Genomic DNA, 5945 nt, shown 5'->3' on the forward strand with positions numbered 1-5945 from the left:
CAGTTCCTCCACCAACTCTTAGACGTAGAGAACCTGTTCGGAAAGAGGATGAGTTCGATGAGGTTGCCCACAATGTGGAAGAGTTGCCCCTGTGATGCGAATGCAGAGTCAAACTGATTATGTTAGTTCGATGATGATGCCAACATTTGGTTCAGGACATTATGACTCAGAGGTTGTTCCATCATCTTCATATGTTCATAGACATGGTCGGGGTCGTAGAGAGCATAATGAATATTTATATTATGAAGCATCTGCAGAGGTACTAGAGCAACTTTAAGTTCGAAGTCGACGACGACAACCAGCTCGAAATCGATGACGTTTGCCTTGTGGGATACATTGATTTTTGTAATTATTTTTATATAAATGAGATATTTTAATTTATACTTTATCATTTTTATGAGTTATTATTTTTTTTAATTTGTTCTTTTTAGAGTTAAGTTAAGATGGTTTAAAAAATAATAAAAAAAATGTAAAGTGGAATATACTAAGTAATAACATAATGGAAAATTAAAAAAATTGAAAAAATTGAGGTCGAATTAATTGAAAATTAATAAAAAATAGAATGGAAGATTCAAGTTCGTTGGTCGAATTTTGAAGACTCAACAACTTAAAATGGACAAAAAAAAAAAACTACAATATCTTTATTAATAGTTTTCGAACAACAATAATTTTATAAATACTTTTTGAAAACAACAATATTAGTCTAATTTTTTCAAGGAAACTTTCCTAATATTAAATTGATTAATACGTGTATTCACCTGATTCATCGAACAATAAACATAAAGAAAAAAAATCCCGAGCTATTTGCTGACACCCAATATACTGAAGACCCATTCACCAATGGGGCCCATGACCACTTCACTCTTCCAATCCACTTGCCCCACGTGTCTATCTCCCCATTTCTTCTTCGGTCCCACAACCGATTCATCCGACGGCCCAGATTTTCCATCCCTGCTCCGGCGGCCCCATTTTTTCTTGTTCTGGAGTCTTCTAATCACGAAGCACATTCAGTGAGAAAGAAGTTCTGATTCCAAGTTTCTAACTAGAGTTTGTGGATTTAACCCTAGCTTTGCCGCGTTAGGTTAAACAAGAAGAAGAAGAAGAAGGTATAGGACTGACTACTGAGCTTCTTTCAACCAGTGAAACAGAGAACGAAGAATTGGGAGGGTTCTGTTTCTGTTGTGAACGAAGGAATTTCCCCCCATTTTTGAGGACTGGACCTTCTTGTTCTTCTTCTTGGACTTTCTTTGATTGAATCAGACTCATTCATTGCTATGCGTTACGTTCTTTGATTTTTCCCTTCGTTTCTCTCAGATCTCTACTTTCGGTGAGTTTCTCCTTCTGATTATGGTTTTTTTTGTTTGTTTTATCTATTAATGGAATCTGAGGATTTATGTTCGTGGTCATTTCTCTTGTAATTTTTGCGGAATTTGGGGATCTGAGGATAATAGAATGAGGAATAATTTTTTTTTTCGTTTGTTTTATTTTTTCTGCATTGCGTGTGAGATGATATACTGGCATCATGGTTGTTTTTAATTCTTTTCTTCTTCAGTCTTCAGAGACCAATCTGGACTCAAGACCAATTTATTAAAATAAGTGTGCCGCAATTTATGCGTTCTCTCTACTCTGCCTTCATTGCATTTAATTTTGAAGTAGAGGGCTTGCTATCGTGTGTGTTAACTACCAGGGGATCTAAAAATGAAAAGAAAATACTGATCTACAAACTTTTATATAGACTAATTCAATGGAACTTTGGCTGAGTTGTTCTTGATTCTTGCCTCTGAGTTTTGAAACAATCCATTTAGACATGTTACTGTTTTGCTTTCTTTCCTGGAAAACAGTCGGAAAATCCCTACTTTTAGTCGATACTAATTTAATTTAATTAATTTTTTTATTGCTTCATTGTTGTAAATACAAGGGGCTTGCGCCGTACCACAATTTATACATGGTTGGATCTAATTGCCATGAATTATCTTCTTTTATTTGGTTATTTTCTTAAATAAATCTAATATTGGGTTTCTTTGACAGATTGGGCTCTTCATATCCTGTTCAATGGGTAAGTGGGTCTAATATAAAGTCTTTCAGCCTCTTCTTTGCTGGTTTCTTGTGGGTATTCCTTCACTGAGAATCTTTAGTGGGATTTCCTTACTGCGTCGACCGATTAATGATTTTTCGGGTACAAGAATTTGTTGCAGCTCATTCAGCATCGGCTATAGAGTTGGCCATTTCTTTGGGGGAGAAGGAACTCTCTTCCATTGCTGCCTCCTCTTTTGCCTGCTGCCGACACTGTCTGTGCACATTTATAATTAATGCATCGTAAATTGGATAGCCCTCTCCAGACTCAAATGGCAGTGGCAGCAGCCTTTAAGAGTCCACTCAGTGGAGAGTATGGGGGGAGCAAGAGGATGGAAGGAAAACAGCCTACAGGGCGGAGAAGGGTCTTTGTGCAAACCGACACTGGTTGTGTCCTTGGGATGGAATTGGATCGGAGTGATAATGCTCATACCGTGAAGAGGAGGTTGCAGATTGCACTTAATGTACCAACTGATGAGAGCTCTTTGACATTTGGAGATATGGTACTCAAGAATGACCTCAGTGCTGTACGTAACGATTCTCCCCTCCTTCTTACACGAAACATTTTGCACAGAAGCTCGTCGACTCCTTGTCTCTCACCTACTGGAAGGGATATTCAGCAAAGGGATCAAAGTGGTCCTATTGAGATATTGGGGCATTCTGATCGCTTTGTTAGGACAAAACAACTGGTTGGTGAGATTATAAAAGCTATTAAAATTGGTGTAGATCCTATTCCTGTTCATAGTGGACTTGGTGGTGCATACTATTTCAGAAATAACAGAGGTGAGAGCGTTGCGATTGTGAAGCCTACGGATGAAGAACCTTTTGCACCAAACAATCCAAAAGGGTTTGTTGGTAAAGCTCTTGGTCAACCTGGGTTAAAAAGATCAGTGCGTGTCGGGGAGACTGGATTTCGTGAGGTTGCAGCTTATCTTCTTGACTATGATCACTTTGCTAATGTGCCTCCCACTGCCTTGGTGAAGATTACCCACTCCATCTTCAATGTCAATGATGGAGTAAATGGTAACATGTCAAGTAAGAAGAAGCTGGTTAGCAAGATTGCATCGTTTCAAGAATTCATACCGCACGATTTTGATGCCAGTGATCACGGAACTTCCAGCTTCCCAGTAGTGGCTGTGCATCGTATAGGCATTCTAGACATTAGAGTTTTTAACACAGATAGGCATGCTGGAAATCTTTTAGTTAGGAAACTTGATGGTGTTGGGAGGTTTGGTCAAGTGGAGCTTATTCCTATTGATCATGGACTCTGTCTGCCCGAAACGCTAGAGGATCCATATTTTGAGTGGATTCATTGGCCGCAGGCGTCGATTCCGTTTTCAGATGATGAGCTCAAGTATATCAAAAACCTCAATCCATTTGAAGACAGTGAGATGCTGAGGATTGAGCTTCCCATGATTCGTGAGGCTTGTCTCAGGGTTCTGATTCTCTGCACTATCTTCCTGAAGGAGGCTGCTGCATTTGGTCTCTGTCTTGCTGAGATCGGCGAGATGATGACTCGAGAGTTTCGTAGCGGAGAGGAGGATCCCAGTGAACTGGAACTTATATGCATGGAAGCTAGGCAGCTGATCGAAGAGAAGGAGGTCTTATCCCCTCGGATTGATTTAGGCGATGAGGAATTTCAATTTGATATTGACTGCGATGTTGAAGAGTCAGATTGTAGCCAAGAGATAGAAGCAGATGATTTTTACCCAACAACACCATTCCACTTCAGCGTCGGTGGCAGTATACATGGACGTTTTCCTCTTCTTAAACTGGAGGAAAGCATCGAGGAAGAAAACGGTGAGGAAGTTGATCGAGGGGGCTTCTTCGATCCGTTTTCTTCTGATAGAATTCCAACTATTTCAAAGCTTTCCATGTCACTGAAGAATTCCAGTCTAGGTGAGAAGAAAAAGAAACATAGCAAGTACTTTGGAACAAGACCTGAGAATGGATACATGATGACAAATACATCTTCTGGGATCAGGAGTGCAAATGAACAGCTTCCAGCTAGTGTAACGTTTGTGAAGCTAGCTGACATGAATGAGGATTCATGGTCATTGTTCTTAGACAAGTTTCAAGAGCTACTTCACCCGGCCTTTGTGAAGCGAAAATCTGCTACTCTAGGTCAGAGGCAGAGGCAGAGGCTTGGTACATCTTGCCAATTTTGAAATTGAGCAACCAACCTTGTTATCATTAGATTGAGCCAAGAAAGAAGGGCAGGAGAGTTGTTGTTTGATGATAGCTCTGATAATGCAAGGGTTTTTTTTCTGATTTATCTCTCAGAGATTACATTTAGAAGATCAGGGTCAGTACTACTACTAAAGTTCTCTGTTGTAAATATTGTAGAATCAACTTAGTAGATTTGGTTCTAGTATTTTCTTTTTCTTTCTTCAAAATTACTTTGTTCTTCTTGGCTGCTCTACCACCTTGTTATATAAATAACTTTTAGAACAATAAATGTTAAGAGGAAATTATGTAAACAGGAAGATGTGCTAGTTTTTATGTATATAGATCTGTCTAATGTACTTTCACTGCTTAGCAAATGTGAGTTTTGGTGCTGTGGATTGATTGAAATATGTAAAGCTTTCAATATGTTTTTTCAGGCTATTATTTGAAATTGATTCTGATGTTGGTTAAATCCAACAAAATCTCATAAAAGATTCCATATCACATGCAGAAACATTAAAAAGAAGCAAAATAGTTGAGGAGATCAGCCAAAATGGTGGTTGGAAATGACTGGAATGGATCATCAACTGACTTCTGGATACATTCAAAGCCATAATTTTGATATTTCTTCCCTTTTTTATTTGATACAACTTGAAGAATAATAGACAAAACTCAGAGAGGCCAAATAAAATAAAATGAAATGAAAAAAAAGAAAAAAAAAAAGAAGAGGAAGTTGGAGGAGAGTGACAGATTTATAGTGTATTATTGGCTGTTTCCAATGAAACCAGAAACTACACTCTCAAACAGCTCATTGTATTTTTGTTTTCATTTTTGTTCTTAGATCAACTAGTATTAGATATTTCTGAAGTTGTGGTGAGGATTGATAGCTCTCCAAAAGTGCTATCTATTCTCATCTAAATCATGTTAGTTCTTAGGTATTTAATGCTCTATTTAGTATTTTTGATAGAAAAACAAGCAGAAGGGGACCATTAGGACGATCCGGGTGTATTTTGGGCCAAAACGGAGCAAGTAGCTGCAAATGGGGCAAAATGGAAGGAGTGCAGGGCTGCTCTTGCTCGGCGCCCTGCGCTGTGCACAAGGCAGTTGTATGCCTAGGCAAAAGTGCTGCGGTACTACGGATTTTGACAGACTTCTTACGAAGGCACGTGCGGGGGCATCAACTGAGAGGGGGCAGTTGCGCCATGCTTTGTGCTGCCCTTGATTCTATAAATACCTATTTATTATTTTTTTAGGGTTGATCATGCAATGGAGGATGGAGAAAAGAGGAGGATGACTGCTCAACTTGTTTTTAATTCTTTTTGCATCTTAGCTTAGGATTAGTTTAGGATTTTTGGGTTGTATTTCATGGCTTGGATCAACTTGCCTCTTCTTTCTTTGTCTATGAAGACGATGAGATGAGTTGTTTGGTTCTAGTTCTTGGGATGTAAACCTATGTAACTCGTGGAGATTATTTATATTAATTTCATAGTGTTATATGCATCTTTGGATCTATTTAATTCTACGATGCATGTTTATTGGATCAATTGACACCATTTCCTTTAAATGCATGTTGTATGCTAGAGATTTTAGGTTGGTACGATGTCTTGATTCTTCGTCTAGCTTAAGTCATTAAGTTGCAAATATTAAATCTTGCATGCTAGGGTTTATAGTCTAACCATGAATTTTAAAATACTTGATTTGATTTG

General features: G+C 38.4%; 1 pseudogene across 2 annotated transcripts; it reads left to right on the top strand.

Moving 5' to 3' along the window:
• The first annotated feature begins 809 nt into the window (after positions 1-809).
• LOC120075934 (phosphatidylinositol 4-kinase gamma 7 pseudogene) lies at positions 810-5739 on the top strand (annotated as a pseudogene). 2 transcript variants are annotated; one of them, XR_016529074.1, is made up of 3 exons: positions 962-1327; positions 2029-4378; positions 4751-5739. The product of XR_016529074.1 is annotated as a phosphatidylinositol 4-kinase gamma 7 pseudogene, transcript variant X2 (transcript). The 2 variants fall into 2 exon arrangements; XR_016529073.1 differs by lacking the exon at positions 4751-5739 and having other exon boundaries at positions 810-1327; positions 2029-4647.
• Positions 5740-5945: the final 206 nt, after the last annotated feature.

The sequence above is a fragment of the Benincasa hispida genome, chromosome 4 (assembly GCF_027475165.1).
Source record: "Benincasa hispida cultivar pf3 chromosome 4, pf3_genome.v1.1, whole genome shotgun sequence".
NCBI lineage: Eukaryota > Viridiplantae > Streptophyta > Magnoliopsida > Cucurbitales > Cucurbitaceae > Benincasa > Benincasa hispida.